The 24,721-nt window shown below is 47.9% G+C and overlaps 1 protein-coding gene across 4 annotated transcripts in view; it reads right to left on the reverse strand.

Annotated features, from left to right (window-relative positions):
* LOC147105082 (solute carrier family 45 member 3) overlaps positions 1–24,721 on the reverse strand; it is a 147,751-nt gene that overhangs the window by 44,744 nt on the left and 78,286 nt on the right. Inside the window, exon 1 of one of the 4 annotated variants that reach the window (XM_086011154.1) lies at positions 2,976–3,192. The exons of the other annotated variants lie outside the window; for them this stretch is intronic. The gene's annotated coding sequence lies outside the window, so the exon portion shown is untranslated. Of the gene's footprint in view, positions 1–2,975; positions 3,193–24,721 lie in introns of those variants that run through there. 4 annotated transcript variants of the gene reach the window in all.

A 24,721-nucleotide genomic window follows, 5' to 3' on the forward strand; every position in this document is an offset into this window, starting at 1 on the left:
CTACGGTCAAGTGACGGGACGATTGACCAATCCTACGCTTTGGTCACCTGACGGTCGACCAATCGGTGCGTGTGTGGGCGGGCCTTATCGTTCTGAACCGAGGTGAGTAGCCGCCATCTTGCTTCCATTCTTTTTCCTGCTTTCTGCGTCTTTCTTTTCAAATATACATTTCCAGCAAAATAAAATTGAATTTATTAAATTGTTTTAAAAAAAATCACTCATTTGTAAATATTTTATCTAACCTGAAGATTCTTTTTCCTACCTTTCCCCGTTTTTTTCTTAGGCCTGAAAGCCTGGGCCTTTCTTGCCCAGCCAGGCCCGAGCTAGGTAACTGGGCTGCTGCTAAGCTCCTCACCCCCCACCTCCCCCCCGGTGTCACGTTACCCGGGGCAACGGCGTCAGCCACGAGGGTCAGGGTGCGCATGCAGCAGGAGCAGGTGAGACTCTGTTCCGCGCTCGGCTCGGGCGGGGGGGGGCGGGGCTCTCGAGAGTGCGGATCTCGGCCTTGGTGAGCGGGAAGGGTTACCCCGGCAACGGGAGTGCGGGCCGGCTGGGGCTTGGAGAGCGGGGCTCTCGGGAGTGCGGGGCGGGCTCGAAGAGCGGGGCTCGCGGGAGTGCGGGGCGGGGCGGCTGCGGTTTCGAGAGCGGGACGGGGCGGCAGGGTTACCCCGGCAACCGGACGTGGCCGTGGCCGTCTCTCAGCCTCAAGCCCTCCCTTCCTCCCGCCCTTCCCCCCCACCCCTCCCTTCCTCCCCCTTCCCCCCCCTCTCCCTTCCCCCCCCTCCCTCCCCCCCCGCTTCCCCCCCACCCTCTCTTCCCCCCACTCGCCCTCTCTTCCCCCCCAGTCGCTCTCTCTCTTCCCCCCCCCCCCCGAGTCGCTCTCTCTCTCTCTCTTCCAACAACAACATGCCCTCGAAAAAGCCTCGGCACCGCCGGGCACTTCAGCTAGTCTTAGATACAGGAGAACAAGACAGTTCCATACTGACATGCCAGGCTGATTTTTTTTTTAGTACAGCTCCCCTCTGCTCCTGTCCCATGGAGAGTCTCGGCTGTACAGCAGTCTCCCAGGTTGCCGCCTCCACCCTCCCCCCACTCTTGTTGCCCCACCAAGGAGCCATTTTGGCTACACCCACTGCCACTCTTCTCACAAGGTCTCTCTTTAGTCTCTCAACCTTCCCTTAGCCCATTCTGCATCCCTCTGACTAACTGCTGCCATTACTCCTTCCAAATCTCCGCCGGCCACCCCTGACACCATTGCCATCGCGAACCCTAATGGGTCTCTCGTGCTGACCCCAACACCTCTGTTCCTGCTCCTCTCCTGAACCCCGAGGAGCCTCTCTGGCTCTGCCTCTCTTGAACCCCCAAGAGTCTCTCTCTGGCCGTTCCGACCCGTTCCTGCTCCTGTCCCAAGGAGTCACGCTGACTGACCCCACCCCTTGTCCACTCCAGAGTCTCCTCCCTGGTAGCTTCCACCTCTGTTCCTGCACGGAGCAGTTTTTCTGGCTAGTCCCACCTGGCTTGCCAAAAATGTCTGCTCCATATAGTTTTGCCTGAACATTTTGTTCCCGCCCATGAAGGAACATTGATGCATTTTTCTTGATGTGAAACCTTAGAACATTGATTTGTACAACAACAACTTGCATTTATATAGTACCTTTAACATAGTAAAATGTCCCACGGCGCTTCACAGGAGCGTTAGCCAACAAAATTTGACACCGAGCCACATAAGGAGATATTAGGACAGGTTGGTCAAAGAGGTAGGCTTTAAAGAGTGTCTTAAAGGAAGAGAGAGGTAGAGAGGGGGAAAGGTTTAGAGAGCAAAAAACAGAGCATGGGGCCCAGGCAACTGAAGGCACGACCACCAATTGGTGGAGCGATTAAAATCGGGGATGCGGAAAAGGCCAGAATTGGAGGGGTGCAGAGATTGCAGGGCTGGGGGAGGTGGAGGGATTTGAAAACAAGGATATGCATTTTAAAATCGAGGCATTGCTAGACCGGGAGCCAATGCAGGTCGGTGAGCACAGGGGTGATGTACATCAGTTTTTATCCTGTGTAAAAAAAGCACAGCACCTGGTTTCACATCAACTCACTGTAAATGGCTCTCTGACATCAATGGCAGGTCAATTAAATGAAGTCATTTCTTGTGCATATTTTTAGCTGGAAAAGAATATTGTTCATTCAAGAGAGATTTAGTGTACTCATTGAGGGCAGAGTCAAGAAAAGAGCATTGTGGCTTAACACAAATTGGTTCAGATAGGATTTAAGCTTCAGAAAATCAGATTAATTGTTTCCAGTTGTCTTTTTAATCCAGAGACCTAACTTCTGAAAATCCTAGTGAGAGTCACTGGCATACTTCAAAATTCAGTTCCAACTTGTAGATGTAGTCAGGCACATGCAAGTTCAGGGAGAGAGAGACGGAGACACACACAGAGACAGACACACACACACAGAGAGACAGACACACACATGGAGAGAGAGGGGCGGACAGCCAGGCACTCGTGCCCACAGAGGGGGTGAGGGACACCTGCACGCTCAGAGAGAGAGAGCGAGCGAGCGCGCGGCCGCGGACACGCAGAGCGCGCGGCCGCGGACACGCAGAGAGCGCGACACGGACAGAGAGACGCGGACACAGAGACACACACAGACACGCAGAGACACAGATATGCACATACACTAACCACTACTGTGCCAGATAGATCCCATCTAATATTAAATGAACCCCAAGCTAGACCAACAAATTGCCGCCTGCAAGCTTGAATCTTGGAAAAGCTGCACCTGCACAAAACAAGGAGGCAATTTAAGAAAACCCCCATCCCTCTCCTGCTCCTCCAGCAAAAATAGATCATCTTCTTAGCTAACAAACGGTAAACACCTTGGCCCAGACCCGCGCCACCACTGCCTTCACTTTCAGTAATTAGTACAATCAGCTAACAGGTGCCTGAAAGTGGTTTTTCTGTCAGCCCTGAAACACAAACCCTCATCAATCAGGCGCGTCCACTTCAAACCTCTCGTCCAGTTCAGAGTAACAGGGCCCGCGTTGCTCTCCTGCCGAGGCTGTGTGTGTGAAAGGGAGCCTGGCTGATTCATTGTTGGGAGTGGGCGGTGGATAACTACCTGGAAAATGTTTCCCGCCCCCCCGCCAAACAAAGAGGCAGGCTTCACAATAATGAAAAGGTGGGTGGCTACAGGGCAAAAAAAAAATCAGAAAACAGGTTACACCATATCCAGCTTGGCAAGACCCTGCCTTCAGGAGGAGGAGGAGCCTTTTTTTTCCCTCTTTGTTGCAACAAACAGGATTAGTGACATTCCGCAAAATTTCGTGCCAAGGTGGTCAGGTACTGGAAGGCGCTGCTAGCAAGTAATTGCGTGGAGGATGAACCTGCGACATTTTTAAATGCTCGCAAAAAAAAGAAAACTGGTAAGAGGGCAGGCGCTCCTAGTGCCGGACACGCTAGCTGCACATTTAAAGCTGCCGCCAAGTTACTGCGTGGGTCCGCATGTTCAACGAGAAAATGTTTGGCAAATAAAAAACAGAAAATGCTGGAAACGCTCAGCGGGTCAGGCAGCATCCATGGAGAGAGAAACAGAGTCAACGGCCAGAATTTTGCCGGCGCTCAGGGGGCAAGTTTGGAGGCGGGACCGCGGTCAAAAATCGCAAAGATTGACAGCGGGTCGGAAACCCGCCGTCAACCCGCTTCCAATCAATCTTCCCAAGTGTCGGGTCTCCGATTTGCGCATGGACCCGACATCTAGCGGCGGGAAGAGGATTATAGCCACTTACCTGGCTGTTAACAGGTACTTGATACTTGTTAACCGGCTCTTTTTCAATATTGCCGCTTCTGCCTCGGGGTTCCCGACGTCTGGACACCACGCCAGGTAAGTGTGGCGTGCTGTGAGTCTGCTATAATGTTTCTGCATTGATGACAGCTGCAGAAGTGGTGTGAAGGATCCAATGGTGCACTGGTGAGTTTCAGAGGTAAGAAAATGTTGGGAAAATCATTTTTAATTCATTCACACTTTTCTGTCGGTGACAAGTTTTGAATTGGCTGTCTAGTCCCACCTCATTGGGAGAACCTCTCTCACCAGTGACAGATCGCTTCTGTAACCTCACCTGTAGCTGCCATCTGTTCTAGCCTAAGGAGGAAGTCACTGGAGAGCCTGGGTGCAAGAGCTCACCTGTGAACAGCAATCGTCAGTGTTTGCAGCACCTCAAAGCTGTCAAACACAGAGAAATCAGCTGTCAAAAAAAATTGTGCATGGTCCCTTTAAGGCAACCGGCAGATGACTCGGCATCAAATGACGTCATCTGACCAACTTCCTCTTAATTGGCTGGCAAGCCCACAGGGCGGGTTTAACAAGACCAATCAAGGTAAGATCACGTCTGTGGGCCGGATGCAGCTGGGGGCAGGACTGGAACCCGGAAACCAGCTGACCCGCTCCCAAGCCGCATCCAATGAGAAAATCATGGCCAACGTTTCAGGCTGATGACCCTTGGTCAGAAATATTTGACAACCCCTCTCGTAAAAGGAGCACGAGGACCTGCGCCTCGTTTTGCTCATAATGACACCATCAGAAGTGGTGAGGCCTAAGTTAGTCCCATGGTTACCGTCGGAACAACAACTTGCATTTATATAGCGCCTTTAACGTAGCAAAACGTCCCAAGGTGCTTCACAGGAGTATTTTAAGACAAAAAATGACACCAAGCCAAATAAGGAGAAATTAGGGCAGGTGACCAAAAGCTTGGTCAAAGAGGTCGGTTTTAAGGAGCGTCTTAAAAGGAGAGAGAGGTAGCGAGGCGGAGAGGTTTAGGCAGGGAATTCCAGAGCTTAGGGCCCAGGCAACAGAAGACACGGCCACCAATTATAATCAGGGATGCTCAAGAGGGCAGAATTAGAGGAGCGCAGATATCTCTCGGGGGGGGGGGGTTTGTGGAACTGCAAAAACCAAATGTCAAGAAGGCAGCAACACTATAACGTGAATGAGGAGGCATCGCCTGCTGTCCTCCGGGGGCTGGGTTGCAAAGTTAGGGTTCTCTCCCAAGCTTAGAATGAGGCCTGCTGCTCCAGTGCTTCACTGCACACCCACTGCAGACACTATATAAATGCAAGTTGTTGCTGCTGTTTATCCCTCCTTTTGCGATCACCATTGACGGCCGTGCCTTCAGCCACATAGGCGCCAGGCTTTGGAATTCCCTGCCTAAAGCCCTCCACCACTGTGCCTCCCTCACCTCCTTTGAGACCCTTCTTAGAACGGACCTCTACGACCAAGTTTTTGGTTGCCCTCTTCACATCCCTTGGCTCAGCATCAAGCAATTTTCTTGTGTCTCATTGAAGCACCTTGGAACTGATCAACAGCAACTAACATTTGTACAGCACCTTTCATCTAACACAAAGTCCCGAGGCACCAATCAGGAAGCAGGAGAGCCGGTGGGGAAGATGACCAAAGACAAGATGAAAGAAGTTTTGAGGAGGTACCAAGAGTTGTCGGGGCTCCTGCATTTACCCCGTTTGTACTGTGGGTGGATTTACAGATCAGCGTCATCAATTCACCGCCCCATTCCCACTCAGACCTCACCGTCCTCGGCCTCTTGCATTGTTCCACGGAAGCTCAGCGTAAGCTCGAGGAACAGCACCTCATCTTCCAATTAGGCACTTTACAGCCTTCCGGACTGTAATGAAATCTGTTTGTCTTGATCCTGTATTCGTTTTGCACTCATGTATATTACCCTCCCCCACTGTGTATAGTTTCACTTCCTCTTTCCCGACTAACCTGGGAGGTTCCAGGTCTTGGCTCTTGGCTCCGCCCCTGACCTCTCTTACATAAAGATCCAAGGATCTGTATGACTCATTCCTGTGAACCAGTCGGCGTGTTGAGATGTTAGCTCTGATCTTAGTGATTAAAAGCCAACTTGTTTAAGTCTATAACTTCTAGTTTTGTGGTTATTGAAGGCCCATCACGGACTCAACACAGAGTTCAACAATTTCAGATCATAACCTCGGCCCCCATCATATTTTTATATATTTTTTATCCACACTTTCGGTTTGTGCCTTTTCCCTTTTTTTTTCTCCCACATGGCAGCTGTCTCTCATTCTGCCAGCGCATTTCACACTTCATCTAGAGCCATCCTTTGTCTCTTTACCTGTCCTATCACCATCTCGTCTCGCCTTGAATATCTCTTAATGTCTCTTCACCTCTCACAGACCTTCCCTTTTGTTCTTTCATCCCCTCCCCCATTTCCCAGCCCCCAAACTTGCCGAGACACTTGTGCACGTGCACGTGCACAGCACTGGCGTCGGGAATCCAGCAACAACTGCCTCCACTTTTACACGTCACTGCGGCACGGCAAACACACTTATAGATCGTGACCTGGATTATGGGGACCCCTAAAGTAAAAGTGTGTTTTTTTTTAAAAAGGGAGATCTGGTACTAACCAGGGTCGTTTAAAGTTCAGAGCAGGGGGCGGGACAAGAAATAACATGTCATGGCAATAGCACACTGTGTTGAACCAGTTCGATGCATCGGAGGACAGAACACCACCGCTGAGATCAGGGAATCGGCAGTAGTTGGGAAGACCCAATTAAACAGCATGTCCCCATTGCAGGAAACTACTGTAAAAAGTCTGAAGTGACGTAAGAAAACTACTAGGCACTTGGTCTAAGCGTTAAACAAAGCTTTAATCAACTGGTTTACAACATGGAGGTCTAGTGTCCTCCATAGTTCCTGTTAAGAATGTCCTGCGCAAGCTGGGCCCATGCCCGAGTATTTATACTCTCCCTGGACAGCGCCACCGGCAGGCCACTCAGTTGATTCATGTCATGAAGTACTTTTTGAAGTGTAGTCACTGTTGTAATGTGGGAAACGCGGCAGCCAATCTGCGCACAGCAAGCTCCCACAAACAGCAATGTGATAATGACCTGATAAAAAAAAAAAAAAAACTGATTAAGTGATGCGGGATGATGGATAAATATTGGCCAGGACACCGAAATAGTGCCATGGGATCTTTTACATCCACCCGAGAGGGCAGATGAGACCTCGGTTTAATGTCTCATCCGAATGATGGCACCTCCATCAGTGCCGCACTCCCTCAGCACTGCACAACCTTCTGGCGGAGGCGAAACTGCTGCCACCGAGCCCTGGCTATGCCATAGAAGATTAGGTCTTGGCTTTCATAACAGCCAATTCCCTTGGAGTCCAGGTGCGGAATTTTGCATATTTGCCCATCGATAGGTACAAGCATTAACGCTGAATGCAAGATACAATAATGCCCACAGCTTGAGCAGGGTCAAGGCATGGTATTTGAAAAGAAACACTGAGGTAGCAACCAATAAAGCCAAACAAGATGCTCAGTTGCACTGCCACTTTCATTTTATTACTAAAATCACACTTAGAGCCTGGTGTTCAATTTTGCCACCATACTCCAATGGGTTTGAAGAAGAATAGCGTGAGAGCCAGTAAAGAAACAAAGAAAAGGGTAAGAGAGAATGCTTTCTAACGATTCCGTTAGTGAATGTGGATGATCAGCCATGATCTCACTGAATGGCGGAGCAGGCTCGAGGGGCCGAATGGCCTACTCCTGCTCCTTTCTTCTATGTTTTCTATCTTTCTATGAATGCAATGCCGCAAAAAACACACCCACCCGCCGCCCCCCCACCCCCCTCCGGGTTCAATCCTTCTTCTGTGTTAAATTAGCTAATCTCAACCAACATTCACTAATTTTTTTGGGGGGTCACGTGGCCCCTTTAACGGGCTGTGTGGCCCATTCAAAATTCCGCGCAGGCACGGTTTTTCCAATTTAAAAGCCGGTGAGCGATGGGAACATTGATCTCAACCAATCCACCGGTCTCTCAATCGACGTCTGCAATCAAGTAAAAAGAAACCCCGAATGGGAGGAAGTTGTTTAACATAACGGAACAGGAGGAGGCCATTCAGCCCCTCGAGCCTGTTCCGCCATTCAATTAGATCATGGCTGATCTGTATCGTCACTCCATTTACCCGCCTCGGTTCTGTAACCCTTAATACCCTTGACTAACAAAAATCTATCGATCGAAGTTTCAACTGACCCCCAAGCCTCAACAGCATTTTGGGGGCGAGATCCAGATTTCCACGACCCTTTATGCTTTTCTTGTGCCTGTAAAACACCACTATGACATCTGAATAGGTTTAGAGAATTTATATGGTGGGGCTAGATGAGCGTCAGTGACGTAGTCCCTCTCTCCTCCTTGTAAACATAGAAGATAGGAGCAGGAGTAGGCCATTCGGCCCCTCGAGCCTGCTCCACCATTTAATGAGATCATGGCTGATCATCCAAATTCAGTACCCTGTCCCTGCTTTCTCCCCATATCCCTTGATCCCTTTAGCCTTAAGAAATATATCTAACTCCTTCTTGAATATATTTAATGAATTGGCCTCAACTGCTTTGTGTGGTAGAGAATTCCACAGGTTCACCACTCTCTGGGTGAAGAAATTCCTCCTCATCTCTGTCCTAAATGGCCTACCCCTTATCTTTAGACTGTGACCCCTGGTTCTGGACTCCCCGCCATCGGGAACATCCTTCCTGCATCTAGTCTGTCCAGTCCTGTTAGAATTTTGTAAGTTTCAATGAGATCCCCTCTCATTCTTCTAAACTCCAGCGAGTATAAGCCCAATCGACCCAATCTCTCCTCATTCGTCATTCCTGCCATCCCAGGTATCAGTCTGGAGAATCTTCGCTGCACTCCCTCCGTGACAAGAACATCCTTCCTCAGATAAGGTATTTTATTGGCTGCTCAACACAAGCTCAGTGAAAACTCTTGCACCCCTCATGCAAGACGCAGGCCCAGATCTTCCTCTTTATTTACTGCCCGTTTAAGGAGAAGCAATCGTGGCGAAGAGCCTTTCCACCAGCTCCTCAATTCCCGCCGCTGCCAGAATGTTCCACTGGGGGGGGGGGGGGGGGGGGGGGGAGTTTGGGGGGGGGGGGGGGGGGGGAAAGAGACGGAATATTTGAACATGCGCACAGGCCTACACAAATCATCGGGTCATGATGGGGAAAACGTTATGCAATGCAGTTCTATCGTAGCGGCGCCTCACCAATGATCGACTGCACTCGGCAACGCGGGGGATTTAACGCAAGTAATTGTATTTTCCTGCAGCTGGGGCTATTCTGCAGCAGGAGGCACAACCGTTTTTCTCTCCAAACTCCACCGCCCCCCTCTCCCCTCCCAAAAAAAGTGAGCTCCCAAAAGACAGCGCTATTAATAATTAATACTTTAAGTACCTTAAACCCCAGGAAGTTTCACAAAAGTGCAAGCAAGTTCAGAGCAGTGGGAGGAAGTCATACCCCGCACACGTCCAGCAGACACCGTGCCTGAAGAAAGTCGAGGCCATAAACCCTCAAAGGAATACCCCACAATAAGGACCCAAAATAGACTCAGCTATCGGAGAGAAATATACCCCTTTTACTCCAGTTAGAAACTAAAGATGCAAAAAGATACACCAGTGCGTAGACTTTCTTTTCCATTGTTTATTTGGACTCCGCTCCCAGCCTCCTTCCCTGGATCAGGTCCAGTTATCGTGCCACTGAAAGCCATGAGCAATTGAGCGGGTGCTGGGAGCAGAGGCGGACGAAAGAAACTTTACCTCTCATCGCCGGACAATAGTTAGGAGGCCGGCCATTGGACAGCAAGATTCGGACAAATTCACTTGGAACACCAAGAGTTCAAGGAGCCATCAGCTGGTTTATTGTGTCCCATTCCTGGGCACCACACTTTAGGAAGGATGTCAAGTACCTGGGAGAGGATGCAGAGGAGATTCACTGGAATGGTACCAGGGATGCAGGCTTCAGTGATATGGAGAAGCTGGGATTGTTTTCTTTAGAGCAGAGAAGGTTAAGGGGAGATTTAATAGAGGTGTTCAAAATTCTGAAGGGTTTTGGTAGGGTAAGATAGGGAGAAGCTGTTTTTACTGCCAAGAGGGTCGATAACCAAAGGACACAGATTTAAGTTAATTGGCAAAAGAACCTGGCGGGGGGGGGGGGGGGGGGGGGGAGGAGAGGAAAGAAGATTTTTTTTATGCAGTGAGTTATGATGAGCTGGAATGCCCTGCCTGAACAGGTGGTGGAAGAAGATTCAACAGTAACTTTCATAAAGGAGTTGGACACACAGTTGAAAAGAAAAATCTGCGGGGCCATGAGGAATAAAGAGCAGGGGAGTGGGACAAATCGGATCGCTCTTTCAAAGAGCCGGCACAGAGATTCTATGAACGTAGAACACAACACTGGGGGATTGAGTGCGGTGCACCATGGCATGTCCTTGACAAATGGAGTGATAGGAATAGCCATGGGGACAATTGAAGGGCCAGTCACATGTGGCGGGGGGTGAGGCTAAATTGATTAAGTTCAGATGGTACAGTAATGGAGTGCTCTTTAGACACCAGAGAAGGACTTTCATTGCTTTGCTTAAATCAAAAATACACACTTTTGAAAATATTTAGAACAAAAGTTATAAAAATAAAAACTGAGTATCAAAAATATGTTACTCATGAGAGAGTGTAATTCCCTCAAGTAACATAGCTAGAGGTTACGTTATCTTGGCGTGTTCCTTTAAAAGGAAGCTAAGTTAATAGCACTCCAAATGTTTTGAAGAGTTTCAGCACCTGTCTTTTGCGGTACAAGATAACTCCTTGTTTTAACAATAGCAGAATGCTTCAATTTACACGAATGCCACGTAAACTTGCCTGAAGGCAACTTTAAGCTAGGCCGAGCTCAAATTCGCCGACTTTGGAAACACCGGTCACGAGGAACGCAACGCGCAATAGATTTGCATCGGAATTCAGGCTGATACAAATTTATTGTATTGTTGCCAACCCTAAGCCAAGTCAACCCTGAATTACAAGTCATTACATGGTTTGCCAGCAGTCAACAAAAAAAAAACGGCTTGAATTTCAACCGCCCAGAAGGAGGGGAACTGACTAACTTTGGAAATACAAACCAATTCTAAGCAGCAGCACACCATGAAAAACCCCAAGAGATTCCTCCTTGCTCTAAACACACCTGTGTTGTGCAACATGGTATTTTACTAGTTAAGCCTGTACAAGGAAACATAGAAGATAGGAGCAGAAGTAGGCCATTCGGCCCCTCGAGCCCGCTCCGCCATTTAATGAGATCATGGCTGATCAGGAAGATGCAATCCAATTAACCTCAAGGAAATTTGCTGCAGAATTGACGACTCATTTGAGACAAGATAAAGAAAAATGCTGCAAACTTGAGGTGCTTGTAGCACCTGGTGTCAGTTCAACTTTAAAAATCATCAATTTCACTTGCGTCTGTCAATAGTTTATCTCACGCATTCTTCCGACAACTTCCTCTCGCCTTCATCGTCCAGCTGAGTGGGCGGACAGGTGACCTGCTGCCAAACCTCTGCTGCTCGGAGCCCCGACAAGTAGGATTCCCCCTCCTTGCGCCTCCGGTACCTCGTCTCTAAGTGGCCATCCTTTCTGCAGGTATTGCCGCACTATTCAACTGTGGCCGGCCTCCACCGACGCCGGTTTCACCCGCACGCACATTTTTCAGCAGGGGGGTGACAAATCAGGTGCAGGAACCTTGCTGAACTTTCCTCTCCCTACCTCAAGGACACTGAAGCCAACTATAGCGATCGTACCAGCGAACTCGGCGCAGATTGGAGATTAACCAGCATGGGCTGTAGGTCGCCTCCTGTTTTAAAATGTCAGCAGACAATCACTGATGCGATGACATCGGCGGGCGCGCATTACCTACTATTCTGTTAAACAGGAGTACAGGATGATGTCAAAAGCAAAAACAGAAAATCCATCGGCATCAGCGAGGAGGAGAGACGGGTAGACCTTTCAGGTGTGTAGACGCTTTATCAAAAGTGAAAAGATAAGCAAGCACCTTTGTAAAGTGGAAGGGGGGGGTGGGGAAAAAGGAAAGGGTGGGGAGGAAGAACATAAGTATTAGGAGCAGGAGTAGGCCATATACGGCCCCTCGAGGCTGCTCCGCATTCAATAAGATCATGGCTGATCTTTGACCTCAACTCCACTTTCCCGCCCGATCTCCATATCCCTCGATTCCCCTAGAGTCCAAAAATCTATCGATCTCAGCCTTGACTATACTCAAAGACTGGCATTCTCTACCAACCCCAAAGGGTAGATGCTCAAAGATTCACAACCCTCTGATACAGGACAATAGAAACTACAACAACCAAGAGGAAGCTAATGGATAGAATGCTGTAAATGACTCCGGAGAGAAGCAGGGACCTGTTGGATGATATGAAGTTCATTTCAGGGAGGCAATGAAAAGGCACAGGAACAAATACATGTGCAATAACACTGGAAAGACGCCACAGGTTTTTGCAGTGAGAAAGGGCATGTTCACATATTCCGGGGTCTGTACCCTTCAACAAATGATGCGCCTGGAATGTTGATGCGTCCTTTCATTCTACAGATGCCAACTGACCTATTTTCCAGCATTTAGCATTTGTATTTCAGATTTCAGTACACGCGGCGGTTATATATTTTTTTGTTGGAAAAAATACACAGATAGCGAAAAGGGTGAAAGCACGGAGAAACCCACACAAGGACATTTAGAGAGAAAAAAACAGCAACGAAAATGATGCGAGATATCTGAAATGAAAACAGGAAATGCTGGAGACACAAAATAGGACCTCCAGTCCAGTAAAGAGAAAAAACAACAGGCCACCAGCCTGGGAACAGACCCCCTGGAAGCCTTGTTCTGACAACCTCACCAAAGTGTCAACTCATTACCTGTTTATTACACGTAATAATGTCACCAATTTTTTTTAATTTTTATGGCAATGCTGGCTTATTAATCTGTAAAAATATCTTTACAACACAATGACGAAAAAATTCGGTATCGACTATTTTGGGGCGCGAACATCGCCCGGGCGCTAACTGTAGCGCCGGCGACTGCAAAATTGAGTTTTAGCGCCCTGAGGGGGAAATGGAGCGCTAAATCAAGCACTCCATTTCCTCCTTGTAGCGCAATCGTCAGTAGGCGGGGCGGAGACTTCAGCAGTGCTGCACACTGGGCCGTGCCGCGTTCAAAGGTTCCTTCCCTCCCTTAAAGGGAAGGGCCCTCGCTGCAGGCTCTGCAATTTAAAAAGTACCCACCTGGCCCACCAAGGCAGCCGCGATCCCACGCGATCAGCCCGGCGCTCAAGCAGAGTGTCGGGCTGATTGATCGCGGGCAGGAACACGCGAAAAAAAACTGGAACAAGAAAGCTAAGGTTTTTTTTTTACTTACTTACCTCGGTCACCTCGCCTTTAATCATCCCCCCCCCTCCCGAAGCAGCCGGCCGCCCGCCTCCTGCAGCTCTCGGTGTTTTCGCCCAGCGCTGCTGCGGGGGCGGGGGTGGCGGAAGTCAATTTCGGGTTCAGGGCAATGCACGCGGCGATGACCTCACAATCTACGGGCGAAGGAGATCGGGGCGCAACGCCACAGCGCCGCCACAAAACACCCGCTGAATATGGAGGGATACAATGTCAGCGCCACGGCCGATCACAACGCCATTTGTGCCCCGGGGAGGGGGGGGCGTTAACGGGAGGCGCAAAAGCACCCAATTCCGCCCCCAATATTTATTAAAAGGCAACGTATCCTTTCAGTCAGATCCCAACATACAGAAGCCAACTAAATCAGAGATCAACGTAAATTTTCCACGTGTAAAGTTAAAAGACAGACGGACAGTATCCACTCTCGGCATCTATTCAACGTGACCTGGTCAACTTCTCTCAGGTCAAACCAACCACTCAAAAAGTGATTTAACATTATGCCACTATTACTGGGTGCCAGCTCAGCTCAAGTGGGAGCGGGGTTGCCAACTCGCCAGGATTGTCCTGCAGTCTCCAAAAATTGAAAATTAATCTCCAGGACACAGCCGCGAGCAAAATCCGGGAGAAAAATCACAGGAACATTAAACAAAATGGTGCTTTCCCGCGCCCCCCTCCCCACCCCCATCCATTTACTTTGAACACTTTCATTTATTAGTTATAAAAATATTGGAGATCGGGGGGGGTGGGGGGGGGGGGGGGGAGGGAAGGCTGTTCCACTCACAGTCAAGAAGAATCCAATTTGGTAACATAGAGCCGGTTCGTTTTCCAATTGGTCGTGGGAAGGCGGTGCGCCTGGTGGATGGACCAATGGCGGGAGGCAGGGTGGGTCAAGGCGGAAGGTCATGTGTTGAGACCCTCCAACGATACACCCAACCCCGAGTGGACGACGCGAGGCGGGAGTCTCATTAATATATGCAAAGCAGGGTCCTATGATCTCAGAACCCCGATGACATTTTGAAGGAGGAGGAGGTCCCCAAAAGGTAGGTTTTAAACATCTGTGAGGTGGGCAGAGAGGAGCAGTAGTGCTCCTTCAGGGGCCACACAAGACAAATCTGGGCCTCTGCTTCCCCGGGCTATACCCACAAGAGGGTTGGAGGGTGGGGGAGGGAAGTTTGATGCTCCACCCATCCCCCACCACCTACTCTCCCAAAACCCCCTCAGGTGAAAATCGACTCCCCCCCTCCCCCATGTTACATTAATATTTATAAATTAGTAAAATGCACACTGAAGTGAATAAATCTCACATTCAAATTGATGCTAAGGATAAGGGGTAAGCCATTTAGGACTGAGATGAGGAGGAATTTCTTCACCCAGAGAGTGGTGAACCTGTGGAATTCTCTACCACAGAAGGCAGTAGAGGCCAATTCATTAAATATATACAAGAAGGAGTTGGATATATTTCTTAAGGCTAAAGGGATCAAGGGGTATGGGGAGAAAGCAGGGAGAGGGTACTGAATTTGGATGATCAGCCATGATCTCATTAAATGGCGGAACAGGCTCGAGGGGCCGAATGGCCTACTCCTGCTCCTATCTTCTATGTTTCTATGATGCACCCACCATAAATGGTATCTACTGTCATGACCCACCTACGAGCATTCTTTCTCTTCCCATTCTCCCTCCTTGCGTTAGAGGCCCATCGCAACTGTTTCTCACCCACCTTTGCTCCTCTCAAACCCCACCCCCTGACTAATCATGTACTTCTCGCTTGCGCCCTCAGGCGCCAACTCTTCACCTACCTAGGCTGGGTAACTGACCTGGTTGCTCCTAGGCCAACTTTACACGCAGCACTTTTAATTAAAAAAGACAACACAACAAAATCAACTATACCAACAAGTATCCCCCTGTGCTACACTTCCTTCATTTCATCATCATTGCTATAAATTAACTCTCTGCACTGGGGGTCTGGGAGAGGAAGGAAATTATCCAGGGCTCCCTTCCAGTGACCACTGCAACATCAAAAATAACGTACATTTAGCACAGCTTCTAGCTCCTTCCAATTCTTGCCTTTTATCCAATTTATTTTTTCTGTTTTTTTTAAAAATTCATTCATTCACAGGATGTGGGCGTTGCTGGCAAGGCCAGCATTTATTGCCCATCCCTAATCGCCCTCGGGAAGGTGGTGGTGAACCGCTGTGGTCCGTGCGGTGCAGGTATTCTCGCAGTGGTCCTTTTGTGACACGCCATATTCAACTTGTGCCGCACATATCCCGTCCCGCACTCGCTCGCATCACCATCCCCGTCCTTGCTGACCTGCACCGCCTCCCCGTCCCCACAGTGCATTCAATTCAAAATCCTCACAAGTCTCTCCATGGCCTTGCCCTACCCGATCTCTGTGATTCCCCTGCAGCTATACACTCCCTCCCAAACACTTGGCTCCTCTGACTCAGATCTTCTTTGCATCCCTTCCTCCCTTTGCCCCACCGTTTGTGGTTTCGAACCTACCCTCTGGCTCTCCCTCCCTTTTCTTCTTTGCAAACCTTCAATAACCTCATCTCTTCCAGCAAGCTTTTCGCCAGTCTTCCTGATCACGCCCGTCCTGGCTCAGCATCAGTTTTCCTTACACGAACTGTGAAGTGCCTTGGAATATTTCATTACGTTAAATGCAAGTTATCGCTGTGGTGCTTCACGATGTTAAAGATGCTACACAAATGGCCTGTAGATCTCAACTGTGGTGGATTTAATAATGGTAGCCACTCCCTGTATTTAGTGTGCTGATAATGGTAGTTATACAGCCACTGAAGATATAGGTCTACTGCAGAAAAGCAATTTTTAGCAGCATTAAAAAAAAAAGGAATCCCACAAATGGGGAAATGTAACCAATTTACATAAGAACATAAGAAATAGGAGCAGGAGTAGGCCATACGGCCCCTCGGGCCTGCTCCGCCATTCAATCGGATCATGGCTGATCTGAATCTAGACTCACATCCACTTCCCTGCCCTCTCCCCGTAACCCCTAATTCCCTTATCTGCTAGGACAATGTCTATCTCCATTTTAAATTTATTTAATGTTGCAGCTTCCACAGCTCTCTGGGGTAGCAAATTCCATAGATTTACTACCCTCTGAGTGAAGAAGTTTCTCCTCATCTCAGTTTTGAAAGCCCAGCCCCTTATTCTTAGATTATGCCCCCTAGTTCTAGTCTCACCCATCAGTGGAAACATCCTCCCCGCATCAACCCGATCAAGCCCCCTCACAATCTTATATGTTTCGATAAGATCGCCTCTCATTCTTCTGAACTCCAATGAGTAGAGTCCCAACCTACTCAACCTTTCCTCATACGTCAACCCCCTCATCTCCGGAATCAACCGAGTGAACCTTCTCTGAACCGCCTCGAGAGCAAGTATATCTTTTCTTAAATATGGAAACCAAAACTGCACGCAGTATTCCAGGTGTGGCCTCACCAATACCCTGTATAACTGCAGCAAGACTTCCCTGTTTTTATACTCCATCCCCCTTGCAATAAAAGCCAAGATTCCATTGGCCTTCCTGATCACCTGCATACTAACTTTTTGTGTTTCATGTACCAGGACCCCCAGATCCCTTTGTACTGTAGCACTTTGCAGTTTCTCTCCATTTAGATAATAACTTGCTCTTTGATTTTTTCTGCCAAAGTGCATAACCTCACACTTTCCAACATTATATTGCATCTGCCAAATCTCTGCCCACTCACTTAGCCTGTCTATGTCCGTTTGCAGGTTTTTTATGCCCTCCTCACTCACTGCTTTCCCTCCCATCTTTGGATCGTCGGCAAACTTGGATATGTTGCACTCGGTCCCTTCCTCCAAATCATTAATGTAGATTGTAAAGAGTTGGGGTCCCAGCACTGATCCCTGCGGGACACCACTAGTTACTGATTGCCAGCCCGAGAACGAACCATTTATCCCAACTCTTTGTTTTCTGTTAGATAGCCAATCTTCCACCCATGCCAGTATATTACCCCCAATCCCATGATTTTTTATCTTGATCAGTAATCTTGTGTGTGGAACCTTGTCAAATGCCTTTTGGAAGTCCAAATACACTACATCCACTGGTTCCCCTTTATCCACCCTGTATGTTACATCCTCAAAGAATTCGAGCAAATTTGTCAAACATGACTTCCCCTTCGTAAAACCATGCTGACTCTGTCCTATTAAATTATGTTTATCCAAATGCTCTGTTACTGTTTCCTTAATAATGGACTCCAACATTTTGCCAACCACAGATGTTAGGCTAACTGGTCTATAGTTTCCAGCTTTTTGTCTACTTCCCTTCTTAAGTAAGGGTGTTACATTAGCAGTTTTCCAATCTGCCGGGACCTTTCCTGAGTCCAGGGAGTTCTGGAAAATGATCACCAATGCATCCACAATCCCTACCGCCACTTCTCTCAAGACCCTAGGATGTAGGCCATCAGGTCCGGGGGATTTATCCGCCTTAAGTCCCATTATTTTACTGAGTACCATCTCTTTAGTGATTTTAATCGTGTTTAGCTCCTCCCCCCCCCCAATTGCCCCGTTTGTCCAGTGTTGGGATATTTTTAGTGTCCTCTACTGTAAAGACTGATACAAAATATTTGTTCAGCGTCTTTGCCATCTCCATGTTCCCCACCACTAGTTTCCCGGTCCCATCCTCTAAGGGACCAACGTTCACTTTAGCCACCCTTTTTCTTTTTATCTAGCTGTAGAAACTCTTGCTATCTGTTTTTATATTTTTTGCTAGTTTACTTTCATAATCTATCTTCCCTTTCTTAATTAATCTTTTAGTTATTGTTTGCTGGCTTTTAAATGCTTCCCAATCTTCTATCCTCCCACTAGATTTGGCTAATTTATATGCCCTTGTTTTCAGTCGAATACTATCCTTTATTACTTTACTAAGCCACGGATGGCTGTCTTTTCTTTTACTCCCCTTTTTCCTCAGTGGAATATATTTATCTTGAAAGATGTGAAATATCTCCTTGAATGTAGACCACTGCTCTTGTACCGTCTTACACTTTAATCTGTTTTCCCAGTCCACTTTAGTCAATTCTACTCTCATACCTACATGCAGGCTCGTTTAACCTGCAATGCAACCAGCTTTCTCCTATCCGAAATTTGAGCAATTCTCTGATTTTTCCAACAGCCCCAAACTCAATTTCCCCCTTCTCTCTGTTCAAGTCTTTCCCTCTAAAAGTCGCTGGCTCTTGCCAGGTACAGTTCCGCAGGCGCCAGCAGCCCACTACTGGTACCTTGCGAATTCCTCGTTTGCAAGTTTAGACACCTAATATTGGTAGCCTATTCTGCCGTGAAGTGCATCACAAATTGAAACAAACTCTGCTCTTGGGTGACCTCCATGCAACAACGCAGACTTCGCGCGTCTTTAACGTAGCTCCCTTAACGTGGTGAAACATCACCCTGTGCTTCAGAAGAGAACGGGGGGAGGGCGAGGGGGTGAAGGTGGAGAAATGGATACAGACCAGAAATTAAGTGAAGGGGGAGGAGAGATGGCAAAAAGGTACACGCACTCTCGGGGTTCACGGGATAGTAATCAGGAGGGAGCCTCGGCTGATTCAACACCCCCATCCCCACCAGCACAAATTGGCCGAGGCCAACTGTAGCATCGCGCCACCCCCCACCCCCCTCCCCCGAGACCAGTCCAATTATACATTTAGCAAGACATAGCTGGATATGGAACATGGAACTAAAGAATAGTAGTCATTTAATCGTAAAAAAGACTTGCATTTATAGTGCCTTTCATGACCTCAGGACAGCCAATGAGGTACTTTTTGAAATGTAGTCACTGTTGTGATGTAGAAAACACGGCAGCCAATTTGCGCACAGCAAGCTCCCACAAACAGCAATGTGAGAATGACCAGATAATGTTTTTTTAGTAATGTTGATTGAGGGATAAATATTGGCCAGGACACCGGGGATAACTCCCCTGCTCTTCTTCGAAATAGTGCCAAGGGATCTTTTACGTCCACCTGAGAGGGCAAACGTGGCCTCGGTTTAACGTCTCATCCGAAAGACAGCACTTCCGACAGTGCAGCACTCCCTCAGCACTGCATTGGGGTGTCAGCCTAGATTTTGTGCTCAAGTCTCGACTGGGATTTGAACCCACAACCTTCTGAATCAAAGAGGTGAGGGTACTACCCACTGAACCACAGCTGACAAAATAAACTCCCTGCAACACGAGAAATAAGATCATATCGCTCACATGTTGACTATATTGTACCTTCCTCGATTACTTCATTAACCAAAAATAGGCCCAACCAGTCCATGCCGGCATTTATGCTCCACATGAGCCTCCTCCAGTCTTTCCTCATCTAACTCTATAAGCATAACCCTCTATTCCCTTCTCCCTCATGCTTGTCTAGTCTCCCCTTAAATGCATCTATACTATTCGCTTCAACCACTCCCCGTGGTAGCGAGTTCCACATTCTCGACACTCTTTGGGTAAAGAAGTTTCTTCTGAATTCCCTATTGGATTTCTTGGTGATTATCTTATACTGATGGCCTCTAGTTATGCTCTTCCCCACAAGTGGAAACATTCTCTCAGTATCCACTTTATCAAAATATCTCAATTTTAAAGACCTCTATTAGGTCACCCCTCAGCCTTTTTTCCAAGTGAAAAGAGACCCAGCCTGTTCATCCTTTCCTGATATGTATACCCTCGCATTTCTGGTATCATTCTTGTAAATCTTCTCTGAGCCCTCTCCAGTGCCTCTATATCCTTTTTATAATATGGCGACCAGAACTGTACACAGTACTCCAAGTGTGGTCCAACCAAGGTTCAATACAGGTTTAGCATAACTTCCTACTTTTCAATTCTATCCCTCTAGAAATAAACCCAAGTGCTTGGTTTGCTTTATTTAAAGGCCTTGCATGTAGCAACTTTTAGTGATTTGTGTATTTGTGTTCCTCTACCCCACCTAGACTCGCACCCTCCAAGTAATAAGTGACCTCCCTATTCTTCCTACCAAAATGTAATACAGTACCTCACATTTATCTTGTGCTGAACTTCATTTGCCAATTATATGCCCATTCTGCAAGTTTATTAATGTCCTCCTGTAATTTGCTGCAGTCCTCCTCAGTATTGACTATCTCCCCCCAATTTGGTGTCATCCACAAATTTAGAAATTGTGTTTTTGATTCCAAAGTCTTAATCATTAATGTACTTATACCATACACAAATTTGTAGAAAAAGTGGGGGGGGGGGGGGGGTGAGAAAGCAACAGAATACATAAAAATACTGGGCTACATAGTTCATTACACTAAATTGCAACTACCAAATTCGACAGAATAAATTTCAACATATCAAATTGAAAACCTTATCTGCGAGATAACAGCTTCCTGGAGTAACCGGTACTAGATGACAGGCGTTCAGTCAAAGAAGCAACGGAGTGCAATGACCTCAATACCAGGGACGACGAAAGCTACGCTGGTACTATTGGTGCCAAAACACAATCCACAGTGGCCTATTATGCTGTATTTGCTGTTAAATCAGCTTTTCCATGGCCACTCCTGCACAACAGTGAAGGCCACAGGTCATCTACTTTCTCACTTGCAAGCGAAAAAGAGTGACTTTGTTCAACACAGCGACACACAAGCTTCTTCATGCTGGTACAGCTGCGCGTTTCGCAACAATAAAAGAAGGACCAGCGGCGAACAAAGGCCAATTTTGGTGGCAAGTTAGCTGATCTGGGTCAGGGCAGCAGTGAGGGCACTCCGATTGGCACCTGTGTCCACCTTGGAGACTCAGAGGCCAATTGATAGGCTCTCACTCCTGCGCTGGATAAGATCAGCTAACTTGGCTTTTGTTCATCGCCGTCTCTGCTGTTGCGAAATGTTGGGAGGTGCAGGAAGGCAAAGACAGCCTGGGATTCCACTCCGGATCACTTTGCAATGAATCCTGCTAGAAAGTACGTGTGCATGGACATGAGGCTTGCCCCATGGTGCTGCCTCTCCTCCCTTCACCCAAGGTAAAATGGCTTACTAGCACTCACCATGTTGTGTCATCTGAAGAATGGCCTGTCAGGTGAGGTACTGAGAACTGCCCATGCCTTGGAGGTCTTGGCATGAAAGTCACCATGAAAGGGAGAAAAGGAACACAATTTTTCACAAGATGGCAGTTGATTCATTCGCTCGTGGAATTTTTTTTTATTTTTTTTTTTTATAAAAGTGATTATTACTTTGTGCTTATCAAAGGATGTTAGTTCTGAAGCATGGGGCATTCTTTACTGCGGGCACCCAGTGTCAGCATCAAAATGCTCCCAGGTTGGGTGCGGTACGGTTGGATACAGATTAAAGTTTCGCCCACTCTCTTCCAGCCATGAGCTACAGTCCCAAACTCGGAAGCGCACCCCACAAATGCATCTGTGGCATTACGGAGGGCGGCTGCCAATTCACTGCCCAATTCGGGGCAGTTTTGTAGCATGGGGCCCCACGCCCAACAATAACCGGATTGTGACTGCCCCACACACTCATTTCATGTAGGATCGAGGGACCTTTCACCCCATCAACCTAGCCTGGATTCAAGTGTAGGTGAAAAACCTGCCTCTTAAGTCTCTTTGCACGATGCAGTCTCCGCTGCTTCAATGTTGATTGGAAGTTATTCAGTTAAACGAACAAGGGGCTCGTTGCTTAAACTCAGTGCGATATATTTTTAGCTGGGCCGCAGTGAGATTTAACAATAGACTCTGGGGTGGCAAAAAAAACAAAATTACGGCTTTCCCAGCTAGTTATTACAGTATATTATAGGTGTTGCTACTAATCATAAGGTTATTTGAAAAAAAATACAGGATAAAGCAATTGGAAGTTGAAGTTTATTATAGATTTGTAAAACCAGCAACAGTTTGCTTAGTGAGCTCATTATAGCGTAGCAAACAAGAGCTGAAAAAAAAAAAACAAAGCTTCATGATTTTGCTTCCAACTTACTACCTTAAAACAAGTGGCCTACATTGGCTCCCAGTCCGGCAACGCCTCAATTTTAAAATGCTCGCCCTGGTTTGCAAATCCCTCCATGGTCTTGTTCGCCCCTCTCCCTATCTCTGCAATCTCCTCCAGCCCTACAACCCTGCGAGATCCCTCAGCTCTTCCACATTCCTGATTTTCCTCTCTCTCTCCTCTTTTAAGAAACTCCTTAAAACCTACCCCTTTGACCAAGCTCTTGGTTAGCTGCCCCAGTATCGCCTTATGTGGCCCGGTGTCACACTTTGCTTCTGTGAAACACCTTGGGACATTTTACTACATTAAAGGCGCTATGTAAATGCAAATTGTTGTCATAAACTGCCCCCTCCCTATTTGGAATAAGTGAGGCCACCATTTCAGTCGGGATTCTGAATTTTGTAAAAAAAAATGGAACTCCTGCTAGTATCGATGCTGGAACGAGTCAAATTTGTAGCAGCAAACAGCAGCTCTAATATTTCCCGTCATTCAAGGTTTTCCAATGGGACCCACTTTCAGGGGACAAGTTCCTCCGCTCGCTCAGGATGCGCATTTATAATGTCCCAGCAGAACAAATCTTCTCCCTTTTAAGGATTGCTCCCCAACAAATGGAATCAGAAATTTCAGCAGAGGGAGAGGCCACTCGGTCCATTGTGCTTCGACTGGTGTTAGCTCCAAACCGCTGCGATGTAGAAAAATGCTGCAGAGAATTTAAACACGCGCGGTCCCACAAACAGGAAAGGAAAGAGCTTGCATTTCGATAGTGCCTTCCATGTTGTTCTCCTTAGAGCAGAAAAGTTTAAGGGGAGATCAATAGAGGCGTTCAAAATCATCAAGGGTTATGGGGAAAAAGCAGGGGAGCGGGACTAATAGGAGAGCTTTTTCAAAAGAGCCGACAGAGGCACGATGGGCTGAATGGCCTCCTTCTGTGCTGTATCATTCTATGACCTCAAGGTATCCCAAAGTGCTGGATAGGAAATGAAGTAATGTAGAGAAATAGGGAAGCCTCTCCTCCATTGTCCAGCTCAGTGAGGTTGTCTTTCCTTGGCTCCACTCTTACCTATCCGATCGTTGTCAGAACATCTCCAGCAATGGCTTCTCTTCCCAACTCCGCACTGTTACCTCTATAGTTCCCCAAGAATCCATCTTTGCCGCCACCGCCCCCCCCCTCATCTCTCTCATCTACACGCTGTCCCTTGGTGACAGCATCAGACACTATCAGGTAAGATTCCACATGTATGTTGAGGACACCCAGCACAACCTCTGCACCTCCCCTCTCCTGCCTCTGCTGTCAGACTGCTTGTCCGGCATCCAGTGTTGCATAAGCTGCAATTTCCTCCAGTTAAGCACAGGGAAAGCCGAAGCCATATCCTATCTACCAATCCCCTCCCCGGCCACTCTCTCAGGTTGAACCAGACTATTTGCAAACTCAGAATTCCTATGCGACCCCGAGCTGAGCTCCCAACCCCATATCCCCTCCATTACGAAGACTGCCTACCTCCACCTGAATAACATCACCCACCCCAACCCCTGCCTCTGCCCACTAGCTGCTGAGACCCTCGTCCATATCGTTGCCACCTCCACATTCCAACGCTCTGCTGGCTGACTTCCCAACCCCAAGCTCCGTAAACTTCAGTTCATCCAAAACTCTGCTGCCTGTATCCTATCCCACTCCAAGTCCTGCTCATCCTTCACACTATCCTTGCTGACCTACAACTTAAAATTCTCATCTAGTATTGAATGCCCTTCATTGCCTAACTTCTCCCTATTTCACTAACCTTCTCCAGCCTTGAAACACCCCCCACCCCACAGATCTTTCCATTCCACTGACATTGCTCCTCTGCATCCCACCACTACCCTACTACTGGTGGCCATTCCTTTAGCTGTCTAAGCCCCACATCCTGGAATGCCCTCCCAAAACCCTTTGCCCTCTCCACCTCCCACTCCTCCTTTAAGGCCCTTCTTAAAGCCCATCTCGTTGATCAAGCTTTTGTTAAGAACTTAAGAACATAAGAAATAGGAGCAGGAGTAGGCCATATGGGCCTTCGAGCCTGCTCACCCATTCAATAAGATCATGACAGATCTTCGAACTCAACTCTACTTTCCTGCCCGATCCCCATATCCCTCGATTTCCCTGGAGTCCATAAGTCTATCGATCTCGGTCTTGAATATACTCAACGACTGAGCCTCCACAGCCCTCTGGGGTAGAGAATTCCAAAGATGCACAACCCTCAGTGAAAAAAATTCTCATCTCAGTCCTAAATGGCCGACCTCTTATCCAGAGACTATGCCCCCTAGTTCTAGACTCTCCAGCCAGGGGAAACAACCGCTCAGCATCTACCCTCTCAGAATCTTGTATGTTTCAATGAGATCACCTCTCATTCTTCTAAACTCGAGAGTATCGGCCCAATCTATTCAATCTCTCCTCATAGGACAACCCTCTCCTCCCGGGGATCAATCTAGTGAACCTTCGTTCCCCCGC

The sequence above is a fragment of the Somniosus microcephalus genome, chromosome 18, assembly GCF_052327205.1.
Source record: "Somniosus microcephalus isolate GS21.2 chromosome 18, FLI_Smic_1.0, whole genome shotgun sequence".
NCBI classification, from domain to species: Eukaryota; Metazoa; Chordata; class Chondrichthyes; order Squaliformes; family Somniosidae; genus Somniosus; species Somniosus microcephalus.